This window comes from Schistocerca americana, chromosome 1, assembly GCF_021461395.2.
Source record: "Schistocerca americana isolate TAMUIC-IGC-003095 chromosome 1, iqSchAmer2.1, whole genome shotgun sequence".
Taxonomy (NCBI): domain Eukaryota; kingdom Metazoa; phylum Arthropoda; class Insecta; order Orthoptera; family Acrididae; genus Schistocerca; species Schistocerca americana.
Genome location: NC_060119.1, coordinates 653685930 through 653699504, shown reverse-complemented (window position 1 = coordinate 653699504; position 13575 = coordinate 653685930). Strand labels below are relative to the sequence as shown.

The window sequence follows — 13575 nt, the reverse complement described above, 5'->3', positions numbered from 1 at the left end:
CCTTCACAATTGATGTGCTTACACTTCCAATGAAATACAAGAAGATGCAATTCAATTGAAATGTCATTCAAATGCTAAAGAACAGTTTCAGCATATGGGGTTGGAAGAATTTTGATTGTTTCCTTCCTACTTATCCAGGAGTGGAAAAGGAAGCCTAAAAGTCCCTTTACAGCTCTCATCTACATACCTATGAGAGACCAGATACTAAACATTAGCCATGAAAACAAAACACCACAGCTGTTCGAACATGGAGAGAGACCTTAGATGTGTTTTAACTAGTTTGAAACTAGAGATTCAGGAGCTGCCTAAATAAAAACAATTTTAACCATTTCAGTGATGATCTGAATTTTTCTTGTGACTTTCATTACATAAAAAAAACTTGGACATGAAATGTTGTTGAAGTGAAAACAATGTCATTAGGTATTTAAGTAAGACATAAAGACATTTCTGTTGTGGCTACCAAGCCCTTTGAACCAATATAGTTTTGTATTACTCTATTTCTAATAACAATCTGTTACTAAAGTGTGGATCACAGTTTATTTTCAAATAAAGTTTTTAAAAACAAGCAAACAATTTACTACATAAATATAGGGCCATAATATATTCTGGGGTTGCAAAGCGGGCACCAGGTAGAAAGGAATAGGATGCTTTAGATGAAAGCTAAGACAGAGTTGATTGCAGTTCTGTACAGTACACCCTCTTTCCCATCTAAAATCAGATTATGACTACCACTCATATGTTTCCGTAGATATGTATGTTAGCCCATCAAGGCAATGTAGCACAAAAGAGTGCAGTGAAAGATGGTGGACATATTTGTGATATTTTGTTGGCAGTCACAGATGTCCATCAGGACCTCAAATTGCTAATGTTACAAGAAGTAAGAGAAGACATAAGAGCTAGTGAGGTCTGCTTATGGAAAACCCAGATGGCTGGAATTATCAGTGAACCCAGCCTGAATGAGGCAGTATCGCTAATTCAAGGAGGAGTTCTTCAGTCATTAGTACCAACTTCTATAAGGCAGATCAACATAGATGGAACAAATCTGAAACCCCAGAATTTGCTACAACCAATTCAACTGCAGTGCAGAAAAATGGTCAGTTGGAAAATGAAGCGTACACTGTAGCCAAAAGACTCTGTACTGTCTCTCCCTTCCATTCCATAATCAACTACTAAAGAACACCAAAAGCTAACTCCAAGATATGCTGAGGTGACAAAAGTTACGGGATACCCCCAAATATTGGGTCATACCTCCTTTTGCTTGGGGTAATGCAGCAACTCAGTGTGGCATGGATTCAATGACTTGTTGAAACTCCCCTGCAGAAATGTTCAGCCATGCTACCTCTATAATGTCGATAAATGCAAAAGTATTACCTGTGTAGGATTTTGTGCATGAACAGACCTATTGATTATGTCCTGTAAATGTTCAATGGGATTCATGTCAGGTGGTCGTGGTCTGGATGGCCAAATCATTCTCTTGAATTGTCCCAAACATTCTTCAAACCAGTCATGAACAATTGCGCGTCAACATGAAAACATGAAATCCATGAATGGCTGAATCTAACCACTTCCAGTCAGTGATGGTTCAGTTGGAAGAGGGCCCAGTCCGTTTCATGTAAACACAGCCCACATCATTATGGAACCACCACCAGCTTGCCCAGTGCCTTGTTGGCAACTTAGGTACATGGTTTTGTAGGGCCTGTACCACACTCGAACCCAACCATCAGATCTTACCAAATGAAAACAGGACTCATCTGAGCAGGCCATCGGTTGTCATGAGTGCAAAAGAGGTGCTGCAGGAAATGTTGTGCTGTTAGTAAAGGCACTCATGTCAGTCATCTACTGCCATAGTCCATTAACACCAACTTTCACTGCACTGTCATAATGGATGTGTTTGTTGTATGTGCCACATTGATTTTTGTATTTCACCCGGAGCTGCCTGTTTGTTAGCACTGACAACTCTCTGCAAATGCAGCTGCTCTTTGTCATTAAGTAAAGGCCATTGGACACCGTGTAGTCCGTGGTGAGAGGTCATGCCTGGAATTTGATATTCTCACCACACTCTTGGCACTGTTGATCACGGATTATAGAATTACCTAACGATTTCCAAAATATAATGTCCCATACATCTAGCTCCAACTACCATTGCATGTAAAAGTCTGTTAATTGCCTTTATTGACCGTAATCATGTTGGAAACCTTTTCACATAAGTCACCTGAACACAAATGGCAGCTTTGCCACTGCGCTCCCCTTTTATACCTGTGATACTTCCATCTGTACATCTGCATCTCTCTATCCCACGACGTTTGTCACCTCAGTGTAAGTTTTGTAGGTAGCATATTTATCCACCAATGTCACATTTCCTGACGCCTTATCACAACAAAGTGTACAAAAGGACACATTATGGAGAGATCTTTAATGCAGTGCATGTTAGCTTCACTGCATGCTTAATGTTTTCTGTCCTAAACTTGTGATGTTTAATGTCTTTTGTGCGTTCAGTCCATGGCATTAATGAGCTCACAAGATGAAACAGTGATGGTTCTATATCTTGGGTCTTGGGCCGTGTTGATTCAAGTGTTTGCAAAGCTAGAACACCGTATTTGTTGGTTTTCGTATTTATACTTGTGTAATACGAGAATTTGTAGTTTAAGTGGCACACCACGTATTAGATCACACCAAAATGCATCATTTTAGTATGGTTTGTTCTGGTTGTGTTGGAAACATGCAACATTGGTAGAAAAACATGTCGTCACTACGCATTTCTAAGTACTCCGTTTAGTAGGTTAAATATGTAGCTACAATAAAGGAATTGCTTCATATCACCTATTAAATCACATTTTTCTTTCTGTTCTTGATTTGTTTATAGATGAGACCAGCTTATCTCCTCTTTTGCACTGCAAAGTGGTCTATTGCCATTTCATTAAAATTTTGACAATTCAGTAGTTCTTCTTCAAGCTCATTTCCAAAGTATTGCCTTATACAAGCTGCACATCGAATTCATGTTTTGCTATTTTCAGGCTCACAGTATGCAGCAGTTATTTGTATCTGTCTAGTACTCTGGTACAATATGCTCACAAAAAGAAACTTGCTAATAATGGTAATGGGGTAGTTTTTGTATGCATATTTCTTCTGTACATTTACAACAATGTAGGAAAAGATAGATTGCTACTTACTGTAAAGAAGACATGTCAAGTTGCAGACAGACACAATTAAGAAACATTCGCACATAGCTTTCGGCCACAGCCGTTGTCAGTAAACACACACACACACACACACACACACACACACACCCCTTACGCACACATGACCACCAATTCCAGCATCTTGGGCCGGAATGCAACATCATGTGGGATGCAAGCAGCTGTCTGGAGGGGGGTGGGGAAGAGAAAGGGATAGTTGTGTATGGGTGGGGAGAGAAACGAACGCTGTCTGATGGAGTGTGCAGGGACTAGACTGCCAACAGGTGCAGCATCAGGAAAAAAGGAGAGGAGCAGGGAAGGATGGGGTGAATGCATTGGCAGAGGGCTGCAAATAAACAGGGTGGGAGATGAGAACGGGAAGGAGATGATAGGACAGAGGGCGGGTGGGAACTGTTGGGTGGAGGGTATGGGGACAGTATGTTACTGTATGCTGAGGCCAGGATCCGTACAAGGATAACTCCCATCCGTGCAGTGCAGAAAGCTGACAGTGGAGGAAAGGATCCAGATGGTTCAGGTAGTGAAGCAGCCATTCAAATCAAGTGTCGTATGTTCAGCTGCATGTCGTGCCATAGGGTGGTGCACTTTGCTCTTGGCCACAGTTTGGAGGTGGCTGATCATCGTGGTGGACTGCTCGTTGGTAGTCATACCAATATAAAAACCTGTGCAATGATTACAGCAGAGCTGGTAAATGGCATGGCTGCTTTCACAGGTAGCCCGGCCCCTGATGGGGTAGGGTAAACCTGTGACAGGACTGGAATAGGAAGTGCTGGGTAGGTGGATTGGGAAGGCACTTGGGTCTTCCACAGGGATATGATCTTTGTGGCAAGGGTTTGGGATTGGGAGTGGCATAAGGATGGACTAGTATGTTGAGGAGGTTGGGTGGGTGATGGAACACTATTTTAGGAGGGGTGGGAAGTATCTCAGGTGGGATGCCCCTCGTTTCAGGTCATGGTGATAGGTAATCAAAGCTCTGGTGAAGATATGGTTCAGTTGTTCCAGTCTGGGGTGGTACTGGGTGATGAACAGACACTCCTTTGTGGCTGGTTTTTGGGGGTGGTAGGAGGATTGGGGTTGTGAGGGGAAATGGCATGGGAGATCTGTTTGCAGGCTAGGTCTGGGGGATAATGCCTGTCTATGAAGGTCTTGGTGAGATCCTCAGCATACTGAGCAAGGGAGTTTTGTCACTGCAGATATGCCAGCCCTGGGTAATCAGATTATATGGGAAGGATTTTTTGGCATGAAAGGGATGACAGTTGTCAAAATGCAGGTAGTATTGGTGGTTGGGGGTTTAATGTGGACAGAGGTGCAGACGGAGCAATCACAGAGGATGAGGTCATCTTGGAAGATCGCACGCTGTTTTGAGGAGGAACACGTGAAGCAGATGGGAGAGAAGGTGTTGAGGTTCTGAAGGAACGAAGATAGGGTATCTAGGCCCTGGGTCCAGATCATGAAGATACCATCAATGAACCTGAACCAGATTAGGGTTTGGTGTTCTGGGAGGCTCCTCTAAATGGCCTGTAAAAAGGTTGGCATAGGACCGTGCCAAGCAAGCACCCATGGCTGCACTGTGGATATATTTATATACCTTCCCTTCAAATGAGAAGTAGTTGTGGGTTTGTGTAAAGATAGTAAGGTGTATGAGGAATGGGTAGTGGATTTGGAATTTGAAGGACATTGTGAAAGGTAGTGTTAAGTAGTGGTAAGACCTTGAGTATGAGGGACGTTGGTGTATTGAGTGTTGGCACCAACAGTGTCAAGTATGGATCCAGGAAGTAAAGGGATAGGGATGGTGGAGGGTTGCTGAAAGAAATGGTTAGTACCTTTGATGTGGGAAGCTAGATTACAGGCAATTGGTTGAAGGTGTTTGTCAGAGAGCACCGAAATTCTTTCAGTGGGGGCACAATAACCAGCCACAATGGGGCTGACATTGTTGGGTTTTTGGATTTTGGGAAGCATGTAGAAGGTGGTATGCAGGGTGACATAGGGGTGAGGAGGGAAATGGATTCAGGGGAGATGTTCTGGGAGGGGCCTAAGGCTTTAAGCAGGGATTGGAGTTTGTGTTGGACTTCTGGGATGGGATATCTCTGTCAAAGTTTATAGGTGGAGTAGTCAGCCAATTGGCGGATGTCATCTGCCAAGTAGTCACTGCGATTCATAACAACAGTGATGGAACAATTATCTGCAGATAGGATGATTAGGTCAGGATTTGTTTTGTGGTTGTGTATGGCTGTTCTTTTTTCTAATAAAAGCTAGGTTTTCTGAGGAAGGGACCTGGGGAAGGACAGTGAGGCTAAGTTCCAGGTAAGGAATACCTAGAATGTGACCAGTGGGTGGTTAGTTGGGAAGGGAGAAAGATCACGGTTGTATGATGGTATGAACTGGAAGAAGCAGGGTTCAGTGTTGGAATTAGGGTGGTTTTGGTTGGAGGGACTGGCTGCAAAGAAGTGCATCTATTGCAGGAATCAGGAGAAGGAGAATAGGTCTCTGACAAGTCCAGCTTAGTTAAATTTGGGTGTACAGCTAAAGGTGAGTCCTTTGAATAGGACTGAAACTTCTGTGAAGCTGAGGGTTTTGGTAGAATGGTTAACAGTGTTCTAGGACTGTTTTAGCTGTGGATTTGGAGGATGTTTGGTAAGGAGTTTTGGAGGATGTGGCAAGTTGGAAAGGTCAGCTAGGCAGGGTTTAGCTGCTATGAGGGGTGGACGAGGAGGAACGTTGTGGGTATAATAGAGATTGGATAGTGGTGCCCTGAGGCGGCAGTTGGATGTCAGCAGTTTGGATAATTTATAGAGGTTGTGTCTGGAGTGCTCCTCCAGGTGCTGGAGAGCAAGGGATTCAATTTGAGAGATGTGATATATGGAGTAGGGATTGTAGAGTAGTAGTATCCTGCTGAGGGAGCAGAGGTGGTTCTGGGATGACTGTGCCATGGAGATGTGGTTTTGCAGGGTCAGGGATTGGCAGAATCTGAAAATGTGTAGGTCATTGTGAAAGGAAGGATGGGATCCTGAGAAAGGAATCTTTACAGTTAGGCTGTTTGGGGGGGGATTCCGTGGTTAAGGCAGTATTTGAGTAACAGGATGTGGGACTAGGTTTTACCCAGGGAAAGGGATACTTTTCTGAACTGGTAAAGAAAGATGGAGGCAGGAATGGTGCAAAGGAAATGGGGAAAATAGGTGTTGTGATTGTGAGAGCAGCTGAATAAGCAAAAAGATGCATAAAGATGTGTAAAAAATACATAAAGACACACAGAAACATGCACAGATACATAAAAATACACACAGATACATAAAAATACACACAGATACATAAAAATACACACAGATACATAAAAATACACACAGATACGTAAAAGTATGCACAGAAATATGTCTGCTTGTGTCTGTATGTGTGGATGGATATGTGCGTGTGCGCGAGTGTATACCTGTCCTTTTTTCCCCCTAAGGTAAGTCTTTCCGCTCCCGGGATTGGAATGACTCCTTACCCTCTCCTTTAAAACCCACTTCCTTTCGTCTTCCCCTCTCCTTCCCTCTTTCCTGATGAGGCAACAGTTTGTTGCGAAAGCTTGAATTTTGTGTGTATGTTTGTGTTTGTTTGTTTGTCTATCGACCTGCCAGCGCTTTTGTTCGGTAAGTCACCTCATCTTTGTTTTTATATATAAAGTATGCACAGATACGTAAAAGTATGCACAGATACGTAAAAATACGCAAAGATACGTAAAAATACGCACAGATATGTAAAAATATGCAGAGATATGTACAAATATGCCCAAATACATAAAAATATGCAAAAATCCATGTAACCAACTAAAACTACACACAAATATGTTAAAAACATACATAAACGTGGGTGAAAAGTAATAATGAGATATGGGAGTGTGTGTGCATTGCAATAAGAGAGGGATGGAGGGGGGATGGGTCAGATCGAGGATCAAAAATTTATGTGACACTGACAGGTGTGGGAAACAAAACTCTAAAGTATGTCTGGATGAGGGATGAAGGGGGATCAATAGGAATAAATGTAATTAACTATCGGAGGTAAGGGTATGGGGCGTTGGATGCAGCAAACAGTCCACGTGGTGATGAAGTCTATGTTGTGCACTGACGGTCGTTAATACAGTGTGGCCCAGAAGTAGATACAGTTTGGAAGGCAGTAAATAAACACATGAAAGCAGAGAAAGAACGGACACTGAGAAGAGTACTGCTATAGAGAAGAGTCAGAAAGGAAAACATCAGAGGGTTGTAGGAGGGGAGAAAGCCATTCGGCAAAAATCAAACTATTGAGACTCCAGGTAGGAATATCAACAATCTAGGAAAAGATAGATAGCTACTTATCGCAAAGAAGACACGTCATGTTGCAGACAGCATGATTAAAAGATGCTCACATATAACTTTCGATCACAGCCTTCATTAGTAAACACACACACACACACACACACACACACACACACACACACACACACACACACCTCATCACACATAACTGCGAACTTCAGCATCTCAGGCCGGAATGCAATATCACGTGGGACGCAAGCAGCAATCTGGAGGAGGTGAGAAAGGGGAAGGGATAGTAGTGTACAGGTGGGGGAGAAACAAACACTGTATGGTGGAGTGTGCAGGGATTAGACTGCCAACAGGCATCAGGAGATTGTGAGGCAGGGACGTGGGGTAAAAAAGGAAGAAAAAAGGAGAGAAGTGGGGTAAAGATTGGGCGGGGGGGGGGGGGGGGGATGCATTGAGAGAGCGTTGCAAATCAGCAGGGTGGGAGGCAAGAATTGGGAGGAGATGATAGAGCGGAAGGGTTGGAAACTGTTGGGTGGAGGGTGTGGGGACAGAATTTTACCGTAGGTTGAGGTCAGGATAATTACGGGAGCAGAGAATGTGCTGGAAGGATAGCTCCCATCTGCACAGTTTAGAAAAGCTGGTGGTGGAGGGAAGGATCCAGATGGCTCAGGTAGTGAAGCAGTCATTCAAATCAATGCTTAATGATCAGGGACAATGAAATACACAATCACATTCTCAACACTCACTGTTTATTCCAACAATTCCTGGTAGATACATGTGCAAAAATAAAAGCGGAACAGATGCTTTACAGAAGACTGAATCAGAAGAAACTATGCATCCACCTTCAAAGCAGAATCATAAATGATGGAAACATTGCCAACATTGGAACTGTGGTAATCTTACTCTCGCCATACATAGGAAGTCGGAGAGACACACACACACGAACACACCAAGCTGCCATGACCTATGTAATTAAATATGGATGATCTGACCTCTTCATAACATTCACATGCAACTTGTTGTATACAGGAATCAAAGAATGGGACAAGCCCCCATGCATCAACACAACATAATAGCCAGAGTTTCCTGACAAGAACAAATGAGATTTATTGAAGTCATCACAAAATACCACATCTTTGGAACTGTTAGAAGCTGGATGTACACAATTGAATGGGGGCAAAAACTAGGACTGCCTCACTAACACAATTTCATATGGTTACACAACTGAATTCATCCCATGGATATTGACAATCATCGAACCTGACTTTCCCAGTCCATAAGAAAATCTGGAACTGTATGACAGAGTAGTGAAAGACATGATGCACAGACCATCCTGCCCATTAAACCCCAATTCGTCATGTATGAGTGATGGAAAATGTGCAAAAAAAAAACCAAAACCATTCTTGGACAACACACTAACCAGAACTGATGGTGATCCCAAATACAGAACATAGTCACCCAACAACGGTGGCTTTACAGAAAAAATATGAATATGAGGCAGTGGTGAACTGAAAATAGATAATCAATGAGTAGTACCATATAACACACTACTTTCCAAAATATTCCAAGCACACACAAACGTAGAATAGTGCAATTCAGTGAAGTGCATCAAATATGTCTATAAATATGTGAACAAAAAGGAAGTGATGTGACAGTATTTCAAATAGCCAAAGTCAGCAAATACCAAAACAGAAGCGAAGAGAACCTCGTGTACGAAATGGGAAGATACATCAGCAATAATGAAGCAGCTCAGCAGATTTTTGCTTTTCCCGTACATGAATGCGAAACAACTGTGCAACATCTAGCAATGCATTTGGAGAGTGTACGAGTTTACTTCACAAAAGACATCGCCAGAAAAGTTGCAAGTGAACCACCTCAGAACACAACATTAACAGCTTTTTACCAATTGTGCCAGACGGATGCATTCACAAAAACATTACTATATGTTGGTGTCCCTACCTATTATACATGGAACACAACAAGAAAAATCTTTCAACAACAAAAACAAAGAATTCCATTAGAAGATCATCCAGGTATCATGAAAACTGGCACACCAGGCCAGTATGCACTGTACGTGGAAACAATGCTTAATGTTTCTATGCCGTGATGTTATTTAATTGGATAGATAACATCCATTCTATCCAATTAAATAATTTTATCAATAATTGATTGTTTTCATTGTTGTATCTCATGATGTTGCTACACGAATTATGGGGATCAACAAGTTTCATTGCTCTCAGGGTTGTTGACAGTTACCTGTGCCAGATGTACAGGAAACACGAAAATGCTTAGGACTACTGGAAAATGACAACCTCTGGGAATTAACCTACAAGAACCCTTGTTCACAGCCTCAGCGGAACAGATGATAGACTTATTTGCCATAATTCTAAGAAAATGTGATCCATTGAATGTAAAACAGCTGTGAGACTCCTTCAAACAGAGTATGATTGATGACATACTGTACTGAAACCAACGAAGTCATCAGTGAAACACTCATTCGCCTAGAAGGTAAACGTTTACCAATAAATCACCAGACCTTAGTACAACTTGATGCAAGCACCCCAAAAAGCTGCTATCAGTACCCTAAACTTTGAAATTACAAAGGAGAAAGCTACATCAACAAACTGCTTAAATATATTACTCGCAACAAACTATTCCTCAGCGACAATCAAAATGAAATTTTCAATATTATCATGGGCCAAATTGACAACATGGTAGAATTATTTACTTGGATGCACTAGGACGCACCAGGAAAACGTTTTTAATAAATCTGTTGCTGGCAGAAATACTTGCTAAACAACCCATCACACTAGCACTGGCATCATCTGGCGTTGCAGCAACATTTATGGAAGGAAATTTCACTGCCCATTCCACTCTACAACTACCGTTGAATATAGCCAAAGAACATTTCCAGTGTGTAAAATCACAAGAGCATCTGGACTGGGTGAACTTCTAAAGCAAGCTATACTTACTTTCTAGGATGAATGCACAATGGCACATAAAACATCCCTTGAAGCCATGGACAGAACATTATAAGAATTACAAGGAAACTCTAAAGTGATGAGAGGTGCTCTACTCACTCTCAGGAGATTTTCAACAATCACTTCCAGTTATCTCCAAGCCAATACCAGCAGCCGAGATTATTTCATGCTTAAAAAAAAAAAAAAAATCACATCTCTAGCCATACATACAAATACAGCGACTAACAAAAAATGAGAGATTGAACTATCGAAAGATTTCTGCAATTTAGCCACTGCTGAAAATGAACTCATCAACCAAATTTATCCAAACATTGTTCACAACTATACTAATCCAAACTGGCTATTTGAAAGAGCAGTTTTGGCAGATAAAAATAATATTGTCAGTGATGTCAACTTTAATATTCAAAAGAAAATTTCCAGTGAAGAGAGAATATACAAATTGATCGAAACAATGCTTAACATTGAAGAAAGTGTGAACTTCCCTACGGGATTTCTAAACTCTTTGCAATACCAGGAATGCCATTACACTGTCTGACTTAAAATTGGATCTCCAGTCATACTACTCAGAAATCTCAACTCGCCAAAACTGCGTAACGGGACAAGGATGATCATCAAACAGCTATTGAATAACATCATGGAAGCCAAATTTATGACAGGACACTCACTATTTATCCCCAGAATAGTACTGATCTCTACTGGACTTCCATTCCAATTTAAAAGACTGCAATTTCCAATCAAATTAGCCTACAGTTTTACATAACAAAGCACAAGGACAAACTTTAAAATATTGTGGCATCAATTTCAAAGACTCCTGCTTCTGTCACAGTCAACTATATGCAGCTTGCTCTTGAGTAGAAAATTCAAAAAATTTGTACATTCATATCCCGGATAACAAAATGGAAAAATGTTGTTTATAAACAAGTACTGTAAAAAGTTAGAATATGTTGTCAGTAAACATTTTTTATCTGTTATGCTTTAAAGTTTATCCTTTTATTCCAACTACCACACAATCTCGTATCAACTCCATGAGCAAAGTCGGGTACGCCATCTAGTAGAGATGTAAGAGACAGGGAATTGTTAGCTGAGTTTCAGCCACTTTGTTCATTCCCATCTGATGTAAGCAGTGAATAATGAAAATTATTTGGAAATTGGTAGGACACCCTTAGGCTCCTCTGGTTGAGCATTCAGAAAGCTCATAGGAGCTGTAGTGTGTAGAAGTTGTGCCCTCAAGTCTCTACAACATAGAGCTAAACGGCATTTCAAAGTGCAGGCTTAAGACTAGTGACTACCTTTTCAAAAGAAATATTACTTTGTATCAATAGTTCCAAAAATTTTGACTCTCATTATTTGTGTGGGTAATATTCAATATTCACCATCATAATTTAAATTCTGTAACACAGTGTTGAAAAATTATTTTAATGTATATTTTGGAGTGACTCTGCCTCAAATCTTTTAAATGCAAGTGTTGCCTGTCCTTGATACGCGTAGATTCCAAAGTAGGAATTATTGGACAAATCTCTTTATTTCAATTGTTATGTGGGCCACTGCAGGGAATGCTAATGATGGAAACATTTATCTTAATTCCAGGATATACAGAATTAATTTGCCCTGCCATTGCTCTATTTCACTGAATTGGAATTGATGTCCTATTGAGGTGTCCCAAATCAACAAACGAGAATAAATGGTTGTGAGTGCCTGCTAAGTACCTGACCCAGTGCATGGTCACCGAGACTGCACCAACTGTGGAAGCTTCAGAAATTGTGAAATTCTTTGTAGAAGATATAATTCTGACATTTAGATCAGCAAGTGTAATGATCTCTTGAAAAAGTGTTGCAGTCAAAATTGACTTCAGAAGTACTTTCATGATGATGCAATATCAACCACAGGATAACTGCCTACCATTCATAGAGAAGTTTCCTTGCAGTACACAAATAAGACATCCCTCTGGATGTACGTTGTCATTGAACAGAGAGCTGGAATACAGTACTGCCTGTTGTAATATTTGCATACAACAGAGTAAAGCAAGACACCATTTCTTCCAGCCAATGACTCACAAGACTAAAGAAACTATATGGACACTTTGATGTAATCAGCCATGGCATCGCCATGTTGAAACGAAAACAAACATATCATCTCCAGAACAGAAGTGGCAAGACAGCTGGTGTGCATATTTGGGACACCCAGGTTAGCGAGTGCAGCAGGAAAGGCAATGAGAAAAATTTGTAAAACAATACATTGGCCCATACCGAATCGTACATTAAAAAGTGCATTGTGTCATTTGCATGGATTCCAGTCATGCTCGTCAAGCATAGAGAATTAATGAGTTCAGAAACATGAATACCTGCTCAGTGATTGTGATGCCTTGATGAAAGTGACTTCATTTAATCAGGAAGGCATGTTAATAAGATCAGAATGCAAGGTTTCTGCAACACATTTACACAAAGGACCACTAAATATATCCCAATCCAGAAATGCACAGTCAACCCCATAACAGTGTACCAATGTTTTGTGTGGAGGAGGAGGAGCAATGTTGCATAATATGCCTCATGTGCTGCAGTGTAGTGGTGTATCTGTGGCTAGCGATGTATGGGTCACTGGTTTGATTCCTGTCTCCTGCTGTAGGCATTGCTTAATTTTGGAGCTACAGTTAGCATTGTTGCTTTTACAAACTGAAGCTTACAAAGATTCCCATTAAAGGTCCTAAATGCTGTGATTTGCTTGTGCATTAGCTTCATTATTCAAATCCCTTTAATCTTCCTTCCTTCTAAGCTACTGAAATGGCAACAGAGGATGCTGTATTCTGTACTGCTTTCAAAAAAAATTTTGAAATTAGTGTCTTTATTGCTCTATTACTAGTGACTTTGGAATGAAGAATGAGATTAATAGTTATAAATCACAAAATATTTTCACATCTGTAAAATTCAGAAAATAACTGCATGAGATGTTTAGCTGAGTACATTTCACAAACCCCTCACCTTTTCTTAAAATGTTATTGTGATGGTGAAGTCATTTTGGTATTCTGTCAAGACTTTTTCTAGTCGCTATTAAATTTGTGATTAATTTAACATCTCGCACAAGTGACAGGGCTGTGTCCTTGCTGTTTCTTTTAGTTGAAGT

General features: G+C 40.9%; 1 protein-coding gene across 1 annotated transcript in view; it reads left to right on the top strand.

Annotated features, from left to right (window-relative positions):
- Window positions 1–13575, top strand: part of LOC124608153 (golgin subfamily A member 1) — a 130862-nt gene that overhangs the window by 100245 nt on the left and 17042 nt on the right. The window lies entirely within an intron of this gene.